We start from the raw sequence: 12,754 nt of genomic DNA, 5'->3' as shown, positions 1-12,754 counted from the left end.
TTAGAGTGAACAAAGAATTGCAAAAGGGAATGCATGCGCAATTGCTTAGTTCACATCTACCACATGAGTACTGGGCTGAGTCACTAATGTCATATTGTTACACATGGTTGAGAAAGTTTTCAAATGAGTTGGGATGTTCTCCTTTTGAGAAACTGTTCCACAGAAAACCTTCTGTTGCCCATTTCAAGGTTTTTGGGTCTCATGTGAGGACAGAAGCTCCAGGTGGAGTAAAGAATGCCAGAGGCATTTTTGTGGGTTATGAAAAGGGTCTCTACAGAGTAATTTTGTCTGAATCTGGTAAGGTGATTCTCACAAAATTTCTAGAGAGTGCTCCTGAACAAGAGCGAGTGATTGTTCACACATTTCCCACAGGTGATGATGATGATTCTGATGATGATGATGATGAGTTTGATCTTATTGAGTTCAGTAGTACTGATGATGACAGCGATAGCTCAGACAGCTCAGTTGTCACAGTCATTGAGAGGAAATCTCACACGATGACTAGACCCTCAGAAGAGGAGGATGAACCACTGATTAAGCTTAGTACTGGTTCTTCAGAGAGTTCAGAGGCTGAACCAGAAAGCAAGGGAGAGCAGCACCTCTTACGTAGGTCTGAAAGAGCAACGAAGGGTGTACCACCCAAGAGGTATTCAAAAGAGTTTGCCAACCAAGCTATTGCATGTGTTGCTGTTGTAAACGACCAAGGTCAAATTGAAGCTGTGTCTGAGTCAGAGACAAAGGCACAACAGAGAGTTGCTAACCAAGGTAATGCAGAAGCACTCATTCCTTGGAAGTCACACAACCAGAGAGGTACATTGGTAAAACCAGTGGTGGGTAGTTCCAAGGGTGGAACTGAAACAACAGGGGAGTGTTATAAGTATAACAACTGTTTGTTTTCTTCTCTGGATGACGCTTTGCTCGCAGCACGCATTGATACTTTAGGGGGAGTATGTTATTCTAAAGCAGCAATGCTGCAGCAAGCAAAGGCTACAGCAGCTCAGACAGCTGCTTGTGGCTGCAAAGCCAAACAGAATGTGTGTGACTGTTGCCATGGAAACAAAGGGGCAGTCCATTCTGTACTGAGCACCGGATGTTAGCTCAGTGTGTGTGTCATATGACCTGTACAGGATGTACATGGGTGGAGTTTGGAGTTTCTCTCTGTTTGTTGAACAGAGCAGACATGTTTTCTCTATATGACTGCTGAAGACAGGAATAAAACATGTAGATACATTTCTGTCTGTGTCTGATTCCCCTCCCTGGGGATATGCTGGAGAGCAGGGAGGAGGAGAGCAGTTGGTGTGTTTTTCTCACAGCCTGAGGAAAATCGCCGGAACGGACCTCGTGTGTTTTCGCCGGAGGGAGGTCAAAAGAATTCAGCCGGTGCCTGGAGAGATAGGCACATACCTCTGACCGAGCCTGAATTCTGACAGGGAGCACCTCAAATCCCACCCACCCCGGTCCCACAATTGGGTTCCCGCGCTCCCCTTCCCCTCCCAAAGCCTTCGCTTCTTCCATCAGGTGAAAGGCACATATTGGGGAGGGGGGCTGTTTATACTGTTTATACTGTTTATAATGCAGATGTCCATTACTATTTTAATGTTCATTCCCCCCCCCCTCACTGGTGGATGCAATCTGCATTGAACTGAAGTTGGAAAGGGAGAAATGGGTAGTGGGGGCCGATGGAGGAGTTGGGTAGGCTGCAGTTGCCACATTGGTGTTGTCATGGGTTAGGAGGCACAATACCTGTCTTGCCTCTGGACTCCGGCAAGCCATGCTATGCTACTGTCTTAAATAGCCACAGTCTCCTCTCCCATTGATTGGGCACTCATGCCTTCATGATCAATGGAGCCCCTTCCTTGAGGGGTTTTAAGCAGAGGCTGAATGGCCATTTGCCATGTATGATCTAGTTGAGATTCTGGAATTGCAGGGGTTTGGATCAGTTGGCACTCAGGGTCCCTTCGAACTCTACAAGTCGATGATTCTGCCAGGGACTGGCAGGATGATTTGCTACCCTGGGCATAAACCTAGGTCCAACCTGGCGAATATGTGTGAATATGTGTTGTGGTCAAATGCAAATCATTGGAGTTTGGTAGTGGTGGTGGTTGTAAAATGTGTTAGGCACAACTGGCAGGCATAAATTTAGGGTGCGATTTATATATAGAAAAATGACTTACACTGATTAAGAACATTGGTCCATTAGTTCAGTATTGTCTATGCCAATTGCCAGCAGAGCTCTCAGGCAGATGCCCTGGATGCCAACTTTCCTCTGCTCTAGCCATCATGGTCAAGAGTTATAGTCCAGAATGTAAGGTTGCTCAGGGTTTCCTATAGAAGCTTTTATTAAGCCCCACCTGGAGACGCTTAGTACTGATTCTGGTACCTTCAGTATGCAAAACATGTATTCTACCACAGAGCCAAAAGCCCTCACTTTAACATCTCTTCCCAAACTCCTAACTGCTACAGACATAAATGTACACATTGGCAAGGGATACAAATTTGGGAGACCGAACATTCAAACATCCCTCCTTCTTCCTTCAAGGGGTGTGGCTAGGCTTCCCAGCTTGCATCACTATTTATTAACAGAGGCATGTGCCTCCCTGCCATCGAGCAGAAATAATGTACGTCTTGATTGCCTCAATATCACACCATTTATGACGGCCAGTTTTGTTGCATCGCAGTTTATAGTGACATAACTCGCCATCATTTATGCATTACCGTTCCAATAAAAAGTAGTCTGTGCCATACTTCTCAAGTACACAGCAATATAATGTCATCATCATAACAGTCAACCCATTATGTAGACCTGCCATAATCCTTTGCTTACAATCAGCAAGCCTAAATTTAAATCCCTTAACTGGTTTAATTTAGCTTTCTGATTCCACACTTGAAGGAGGGAGGAAAGACGGTGATTTCTCATTCTTGCTGGGAGCTGGTTCGCAGCCTGCTTCGCAGTCTTCTCCTTCTGTTCTATGGAAAAGGTGGAATTAGAGGCACCCCCTTACAATAGAAGATCTATAACAAGGTTGGGGAACCATTTTCAGCCTGGGCAAACTTTGCTTCTGGGCAAACTTCAGGAGACCACATGTTGGTGGCAAAGGTTGGCAGAGGCAAAGGTTGGCATGGTCCAAAGCATAATAATAATAATAATAATAATAATAATAATAATAATAATAATAATATATTTATATTTATATTTATATTTATATTTATATTTATATTTATATTTATATTTATATATTTATATATTTATATATTTATATATTTATATTTAAACTTATTTATACCCCGCCCATCTGGCTTGGTTAATTGCAATTGGAGCAATTAACACAAAGTTTCGTTTTGTACACTAAAGTACAGACACAACTCTTCTCTGTTCTTCATTTGGGTAAGCAAGAAGCATTAATGCACTTCAAAAACATATTCCAGCCAGCAAAAAATGCATTCAAGGTGGGTGCAAAGCCTCCAGTAGAGAGGGGTGCAGCATGAAAAAGTGGGTGTGGCTGGGCTGTGGGTGTGGCTTAGAGAGAGTCTTGAGGGCCAGATGAAAGAGGCCTGAAGGGCCATGTTCGGCTCCTGAGCCTGAGATTCCCCCTGATCTAGAACTTTGGGAGTGATGTTCCATTCCACACCAGCAGTGCTCAGCTGACCCCTCCTCTCCATCATTGTTAACTACCTGGAGGGGGGTAGTGGCAGCAAAGTGGTTGTGGTGCAAATGCATTGGCAGGAATGCTGCACTGGTTCTGATGGTGTGTTTGCACCATTCTGACCTTGCTCCTTCCCCTCTCCCTCTCAGTAAGCCACAGCAATGCCGGTGGCAGGAGGTCAGTTAAACACTCCTGTCTCACCAACCACTACTGGATAAACCAGGAGGAAGAACTGTGGGAAAAACTGGGAACTGGAACTTGTGTGCATGAGGTCCTGGAGTCAATCCCCGCCATCTTCAGGTAGAGCTGGGAAAGATCCTCATTTGAAATCCAGTCCAGTGTTGTGTAGACCAGGCATGTCCAAAGTCCGTTTCGGGGGCCTAATCCGGCCCTCCGGTCAGTTTAAAAAAGGTCAACAACTTTGGTTGGCCCTTTGGTCGGCCCCCACAGCCCTTCACTTCATCAAAGCTGGCCCTCTTTGAACAAAGTTTGGACACTACTGGTGTAGACAATACTGGACAGGATAGACCAAGTCTCCTTTGTTTCTTTGCTTATAATGTTTCTAATAATCTAGATAGAGTTTCCCAAACTTGGGTCTCTAGGTGTTTTGGGACTACAACTTCCACCATCCCTAGATAGCAGGTCAGGGATGATGGGAATTGTAGTTCAAAAGCAGCTGGAGAGCCAAGTGTGGGAAACACTGCCCTAGAACAACCATTTTCTTTCATTTAGTAGTTTCAGAGATTTTGACTCGGAGGGTAGACAGTTAACAAACTGAGGTGTTTGAGGGAGAAAGTCACTTCGGTTTTCTTTGTACCCCTTTTCTCGTACCCCTTCCAATCTGTGCCCCATCCTGAGAGACGAGGGTAGGGTGAGCAAGGATTACTCACCTCCGTCACTGGTGTTGTGCAATGCCAGGTCTATAGGCAACAAAACCGCCACCCTGCGAGATTTCTTCACCTCGCAGGGGGTCGACCTGGCTTGTGTGACGGAGACCTGGGTGCACAAAGGGGAAACTGTCGCCTCACGAGAGATGGCGCCCCCGGGTTTCTCCGTCCTCCACCAGTCGTGGACTGTGGGCCGGGGGGAGGGGTGGCATTATTAATCCGGGAAGATTGTTCTTTCAGGGCTCTACCATCAACATCGATCCCCGGCATTGAATGTGTTGGCCTAGTGTGGGGCTCCGAGGTGAGCTTGGCTGTCTGGCTGGTGTACCGGCCACCTAGTGCACCAGCAGCCACCCTGTCAGGCCTGCTGGAGGCGGTGGCCGGCTGGGCCTTGGAGTTCCCTAACCTACTGGTATTGGGGGACTTCAACATCCATGCTGATGCCACTCCCTCCTCACAGGCTCTGGACCTGGTGTCTTCCATGGCGACACTAGGGCTCTCCCAGTTTGTTTTGGGCCCCACACATCAAGCAGGCCACACTCTGGATTTGATCTTTGGCGTCGGTATAGATGTGATCGTGTTTCCTTCAATGAAGGTGCCATGGTCTGATCACTACGCCCTGAAAGCCAGGGTTGACGTTCCACCCCCACCCTGCTTAGGTGGCGAGCCGATTTGGGCTCGCCCGCAGAGGCTGATGGACCCTGATAGATTCCGTCAAGCCTTGCGGGACCTTTCTCCCCCTGGTGACTCATTGACTGAGCTTGTTGAGGGCTGGAATACCCAGCTCCTGGCAGCCATCAATGAGATTGCACCTAAGCGCCCTCTGCGACCCCGCAGAAACCGGGCTCCCTGGTTTACCGAGGAGCTCCGGAAAATGAAGCGGGACCTCAGACGGCTAGAGTGAGTATGGCGGGGTGCCCGTGCTTCAAGAACATCTTATAGGGTTTTTATGAAAACCTACGAGATGGCAGTGAAGGCCGCTAAGAAGTCCTACTTCTCGGCCTCCATTGCATCCGCTAGCTCTCGCCCGGCGCAATTATTTAGTATAATTCGGTCTTTAATGTCCCTTGAAGGACAGCCAAATTTAAAAAACAATTTGACACACAGCTGTGAGGCATTTGCGAGCTTTTTTGCGGAGAAGGTCCTGTTGCTCCGCCATGACCTCCCTGCCAATTTGGATACAATAGAGGAACTGGAGGCCCCTCCACTGTCCTCGGGTCCAGTATTGGACCACTTTGACCGGATATCCCCAGCCGATGTGGACAGACTCCTCTGAGCTGGAAAGCCCACCACTTGTCCTCTCGACCCATGCCCGTCTTGGCTGATTAGAGCGTGTCCAGACGAGGTGCGGGCCCCCCTGGGGGATATCATCAATTTGTCCCTTGGCACCGGGACATTCCCAGGGGAACTGAAGGAGGCAGTGGTGCGCCCGCTCTTGAAGAAAACATCATTAGATCCCTTAGATCTATCCAATTACTGTCCGGTTTCGAATCTTCCATTCCTGGGTAAGGTGACTGAGAGAGCGGTTGCTGAACAGCTTGGTAGGTTTCTGGATGAAACATCGGCTCTGGATCCATTCCAGTCCAGCTTCCACGCTGGTCATGGGACCGAGACGGCTCTGGTCGCCCTAACAGATGATCTCCGCAGGCAGCTGGATCGAGGTGGGTCGGGGCTGCTGATTCTTCTAGACCTGCCAGCAGCCTTCGACATGGTCGATCACGAACTCCTGGACCACCGCCTTGCCGACGTGGGGATCCAGGGCACAGTCCTTCAATGGATGCGCTCGTTTCTCTCTGGTCGGGGACAGAGGGTGGCGCTTGGGGGGGAATTGTCATCGCGCCACTCCTTGGTGTGTGGAGTGCCCCAGGGTGCAATACTCTCCCCGATGCTTTTTAACATCTTTATGCACCCCCTTGCCCAGCTTGTCCGGAGTTTTGGGCTGGGCTGCCATCAGTATGCTGATGACACCCAACTCTATCTGTTGATGGATGGCCATCCTGACTCTGCCCCAGACACACTGATCAGATGCTTGGAAGCTGTGGCTGGATGGTTACGTGGGAGCCGGTTGAAGTTAAATCCTTCGAAGACAGAGGTCCTCTGGCTGGGACGGGACGATATGGGATTGAGGGGGCAACTCCCATCTCTTGCGGGGGTGCAATTAGTGTCAGCACCGTCCATTAAGAGTTTGGGTGTAATCTTTGATACCTCCCTCTCCATGGAGGCGCAGATTGCAGCTATAACAAAGGCGGCATTTTTCATCTCCGCCAAGCTAAGCAATTGGCTCCTTACCTCTCTCGCCCTGACCTAGCCACTGTGATCCACGCGACGGTCACCTCCAGACTGGATTATTGTAACTCGCTCTACGTGGGGCTGCCCTTGAGACTGACCCAGAAACTCCAGCAGGTCCAAAATGCCGCGGCAAGACTCCTTACGGGGTCTTCGCTGCGAGATCACATTCATCCGGTGCTATACCAGCTGCACTGGCTCCCGATGGAGTACAGGATCAGGTTTAAGGTGCTGGTTTTAACCTTCAAAGCCCTATACGGCCTAGGACCCTTGTACCTACGGGACCGCCTCTCCTTGTATGCCTCACAGAGGAACTTACGGTCTTCAAATAAAAACATCTTGAAGGTCCCAGGCCACCGAGAGGTTAGGCTGGCCTCAACTAGAGCCAGGGGTTTTTCGGCTGCGGCTCCAACCTGGTGGAATGCTGTCACAAGAGACAAGGGCCCTACAGGACTTGACATCTTTCCGCAGGGCCTGCAAGACAGAGCTGTTCCACCAGGCCTTTGATCAGGGTGCAGCCTGACTCCCTCCTTTGGCAATCTTTACAGAACTTTAGTTTATGGTTGCCATCAATTTTGATTTTAATTAATTTTTATAATGTTTTTAGAATGTTGCACTATTTTAGTGTTGTTAGCCGCCCTGAGCCCGGCTTCGGCTGGGGAGGGCGGGACATAAATAAAATTTATTATTATTATTATTATTATTTGTGCAAATTTTATTGGAAGGTTCTTGGACTTCTTGGACTAAGAGAGGCAGGACACGAATGTGTGGCTCCTTCTCTGAAACCACAGGAAGAAAGAGAGGATGACAGTCACACAAACAGTCCTGCGCCCGTTGCCTGTCTTTGTAGGAGAAATGTTATATGGAACATTAACTTTATAGAAGCCTGACGGATGCTCTGCTTAAAGACGGCCTGCTGATCCTGAAACTGGGAACATTTGAGTTAATGGCAAGTAGTTAACACCGAGGCCCGATAGAGTGAATATGACACTTTGAGTCCTACCTCTACCTTTCTGCCACCTCTTTAGATGAATCTGGCACTACTCTCTTTCAGACTATTATGCTGACAACGGAGTAGAATAATGTAAAAGCCAAGGCTTCAGTCTCTGGGGTAATGTCTATGAACACATGCTACACAGTCTGGTTTTACACCAGCTGAACCACCATGGTTTTTCTCATATGACACAGTTTTCAGAGACCTATCTGCACTATACATTTAAAACAGTTTCATACCGCTTCAAAGAGTCATGGCTTTTGAAGACTTTCCAACAGAGGACTGCCCTTGGTAAAATAGGTCACTTGACCCCCATAAATGCTGTTCTTGTCATTTCTCTTCCCTTTCCTAGGCTGGACTTAAAATGTCCCAGTGCCTTTAAGAGTCTGCCCCATGTTTTATAGAATACAGTGTCATTATAATGAAATGAGATCTGTAGTAATAATAAAAATAAAAACCAAACAAAAGAGCAGTCATGGGATATGATTTTTGTTTCTTAAAAAAATTCCAAAAAACAAAACTGGAAGGCACAACAGTCACAATGTCCTTTCGGGATAAAGACTCTCATCATAAATTCCCTTTTCCACACACACAAACACACACAAGAGAACAGAGATCAGAGGAATTATTTAACGCTGCTCCTGCGATGCCAAGAAAACAGAAAATGAAACTAAATCAACAGGGGAAATGATGTTGGCCAAGCTGAGTCTGTTTCAGAGTCTCAATGTCTGAAGACACACAAAAATGAGACAGTTATGACAACCCATAATGGGGCATTAAATTGTCAAGAATGTCAACAGAAAATAAAATTACTACTGCATGTAAGTTATGTTCAAGACCCTGAAGAAGAAGAAAAAGACTCAAACCAGTGGAGACTTAAACATGGTGACAAGACAATTTAAAGAATAAAGACAGAAGCAAAAGCAACATGGAAGAATTCTTGTCCTCTTTATTGGCTACTTTAAGGTAAAGGACCCCTGACCATTAGGTCTAGTCGTGACCAACTCTGGGATTGTGGCGCTCATCTCGCTTTACTGGCTGAGGGAGCCGACGTACAGCTTCCGGGACATGTGCCCAGCATGACTAAGCCGCTTCTGGCGTACCAGAGCAGCACACAGAAACGCCGTTTACCTTCCTGCCGGAGCAGTACCTATTTATCTACTTGCACTTTGACGTGCTTTCGAACTGCTAGGTTGGCAGGAGCAGGGACCGAGCAATGGGAGCTCACCCTGTTGTGGGGATTCGAACTGTCGACCTTCTGATCGGCAAGTCCTCGGCTCTGTGGTTTAACCCACAGCGCCACCCATGTCCCTATTGGCTAGTTTAGTAGCCTTAAAAAGCTCTGCAAAATAAAGTAGTTACAACTAAGGCTGTGCCCAATCCAAATGAGGCCTGATCTGGCAACTTGATTTGAAGCCAGCTCAGCCCAGATCCCTGAATCAATTCAAACTTTGCTTTGAAACTTGGCGAATTGCTTTGCTAGTACAGCTTTTTATACAAGTTTTGTGCAAATCTATGCTTGAGCTATGCAATGATAAAGCTGATGGTACTTAAACGCAGGAAGCCTGAGGCGATGCAGACATCACCTGTTGACAGCAACAAAGCCAGGATTTCCAATTATCACAAATTGATTACAAACACTCTGTATATCAGGACAGACTCATAAACTGCAGTAATAAAATTTGATGTCCACCCATAAGGAAGAGTTCCAGCAGGCTGCCAAAGGTGGCAGTTTAACAGTTACGATCTCAAAGCATTATGAGTTAATCCATTCAAACTGTCATCGAGGTGAAGGCATCAACCTTCCTGGTACGGCAATAGCAGCTGGTGGGTCTCTGTAGAATGCAATGCAATCTGATCATGTTAAGCAAGACATCATACATACTCAATTTCTCAGTGTGCCTGGATGTCATAGACTGGCTGGATGCAGAGGAAGCACAAACTGAGGAACCCCATTGGAACCCCCAAAGGAAGAAGGCTCAGAGCCAGGAGATTAGTGGGGAGATGACGACGAGTGGTCAGAGTTTGAAGAGGGAGCAGACTGGGAGGTGGTGATGTCAGAAGCAGAAGAAGAAGAAGAAGAAGAAGAGTTTGGATTTGATATCCCGCTTTACCGCTACCCGAAGGAGTCTTAAAGCAGCTAACTTTCTCCTTTCCCTTCCTCCCCTACAACAAACACTCTGTGAGGTGAGTGGGGCTGAGAGACTTCAGAGAAGTGTGACTAGCCCAAGGTCACCCAGCAGCTGCATGTGGAGGAGCAGAGACGTGAACCCGGTTCACCAGATTACAAGTCTACCGCACTTAACCACTACACTACACTGGCTCTGAAGAGGCAACAGAGTTGGGGAGCAAGAAGAGGCTGTGTCAGAGGACGTGCCAAACTCAAGAGGCAGAAGCAGAGAGGGGGTGCAGGTGACAAAGATAATAATAATAATAATAATAATAATAATAATAATAAATTTATTACTTATACACCAGGCATCTGACTGGGCCTCCCCAGCCACTCTGGGCGGCTCCCAACAGAATATAAAAAACACGATAAAACATCAAACATTAAAAACTTCCCTAAACAGGGCTCCCTTCAGATGTCTTCTAAAAGTCAGACAGTTGTTTATTTCCTTGACACCTGATGGGAGGGCGTTCCACGGGGCAGGCGCCATTACCGAGAAGGCCCTCTGCCTGGTTCCCTGTAACCTCACTTCTCACAGTGGGGGAACCACCAGAAGGCCCTCGGAGCTGGACCTCAGTGTCCGGGCAGAACAATGGGGGTGGAGACACTCCTTCAGATATACTGGGCTGAGGTCATTGAGGGCTTTAAAGGTCAGCACCAACACTTTGAATTGTGCTCAGAAACGTAGTGGGAGCCAATGTAGGTCTTTCAAGAAGGGCAGGCTGCTGAAGAATCCGTATTACAAAGGTCCACCCCTGTCTTACATCTGGGGCTGCAAAATCCTGTCAGTTCCTGACAGGGCCAAGGGACCCATTACATTTACTTGCTAGCAGTCCGGGGGGGGGGTGGCACTGGGAGGATGGGGACAAAACTAGAATTATTTGTCTCTGCCAGTCATGGGCTCTGCCAACTGCTGCCCCTCTCTCAACAACACCCTCCATACCAGTCCTGACTAACACCAGTCACCACCGGAGATTTGACCAAGATTCCTCTCCTGTTTGGGTATATATCACCAAGGCATTGCTAACAGGCATTATTATTAACGGGAACGATCATTTAAGAGAAAACCCTACATAATGGATGTTTAAAAGAGAGCGCAGGCCGTTTGAGGCGTCTGAAGTTCTTAATAATGACAAGGGAAAGAGTGAATTCTTGTTAACCAACATCAAGGTCAGATTCTTGCGGAATAAATTTCATCTCCAGCGAATCACTCACGTCGGGGCGACTGCATGTTTAGCATCAAATCCTGGCAAAGGATTGTTTGCTTAATGACTATTCTCGCCTTTGTTTTTTTCCCCCCTTCGAAGGCCAACCACCTTTGACTGAAGAGAGCTCGTTAAAAGAGCTCGATGTCATTGAAAAAGAGGGCCGTTAATCCTACTCATCAACAGATGTTAACCATGTAGTGATAATAAAGGGTGGGGGGGTTTGAGAGAATGAGGCAGTTCCAATTGGGATTCATCTTGGTAAACCAAGAGACCCCCAAGACTCCCATCCCAGCCGGCTCTCATACTGCGTATCCAAATATCTGTCACCCTGCTTGCTCCCCTTTGATGTTCACTCCCAGACGGATACCCTGTACTTTCCCCTCTGCCTGTGCAAATAAAGCGAGACATTGGGAGTTTTCTCAGCAAATACGGTCAGATGTTTTATGTACGGCAATGAAAATTAAGTCAATCTTTGATACTGCAGTCCTTTCTTACTTGGAACAAGGGCCAAGCGACTACTGGACCCTGAGCTGAAACAACAGTCCGTGGTTCCCTAAGAAAGGGGAGGGGATGGAAGGAAAAGGCAGCCACCCAGGAGATAATAATAATAATAATAATAATAATAATAATAATAATAATAAATTATTTGTACCCTGCCTATCTGGCTGGGTTTCCCCAGCCACTCTGGGCGGCTTCCAACAAAGACCAAAAATACACTAAAATGTCACACATTAAAAACTTCCCTGAACAAGGCTGCCTTCAGATGTCTTCTGAATGTCAGGTAGTTGTTTGTCTCTTTGACATCTGATGGGAGGGCGTTCCACAGGGCGGGTGCCACTACCGAAAAGGCCCTCTTCCTGGTTCCCTGTAGCTTTGCTTCTCGCAATGAGGGAACCGCCAGAAGGCCCTCGGAGCTGGACCTCAGTGTCTGGGCAGAACGATGGGGGTGGAGATGCTCCTTCAGGTATACTGGGCCGAGGCCGTTTAGGGCTTTCAAGTTCAACACCAACACTTTGAATTGTGCTCTGAAACATCCTGGGAGCCAATGTAGGTCTTTCAAGACCAGTGTTATGTGGTCTCAACGGCCGCTCACTTTGAAAGGACGCAAATAGGACTTTGCCATGGGTATAGATTGGCTAAAGCAAGCACCCCCAACCTTCGGCCCTCCAGATGTTTTGGACTACAATTCCCATCATCCCTGACCACTGTTAGCTAGGGATCATGGGAGTTGTAGGCCAAAACATCTGGAGGGTCGCAGGTTGGGGGTGCCTGGGCTAAAGGGTTAAGCCTCCTTCTGAAATTAGACTCCATTCCAAGCCTTTTCTGGTTCGTGGCCCAGGTCCTTATCTCTCTTATTCTTCATGGGCCAAATCTGATTAGTGGACAGACCACTCACCTGTCTGATGTCACAATGATGGCCAGGTGAACTGTGCAGGGCTTGCAAAGGGCCCTACAGAATGCTTTGAAGCAGCTGCGAAATAGTTCAGTCGATAGAGCATGAGTCTCTTAATCTCAGAGTCATGGGTTTGAATCCCATGTTGGGCAAAAGATTCCTGAATTGCTAG

General features: G+C 47.5%; 1 long non-coding RNA gene across 1 annotated transcript in view; it reads right to left on the bottom strand.

Moving 5' to 3' along the window:
* The window catches only part of LOC307224484, a 118,661-nt gene extending 109,582 nt beyond the window's left edge, over positions 1 to 9,079 (bottom strand). The window contains exon 1 of the long non-coding RNA XR_013842571.1: positions 8,943 to 9,079. This is a non-coding gene — a long non-coding RNA (uncharacterized lncRNA). The remainder of the gene's footprint in view (positions 1 to 8,942) is intronic.
* Between the last annotated feature and the right edge of the window lie 3,675 nt (positions 9,080 to 12,754).

This window comes from Podarcis cretensis (genome assembly GCF_951804945.1).
Source record: "Podarcis cretensis genome assembly, chromosome: 9".
Taxonomy (NCBI): Eukaryota; Metazoa; Chordata; class Lepidosauria; order Squamata; family Lacertidae; genus Podarcis; species Podarcis cretensis.
Note: the sequence above shows the minus strand (reverse complement) of the source record. Positions and strands in the feature narration are given on the sequence as shown.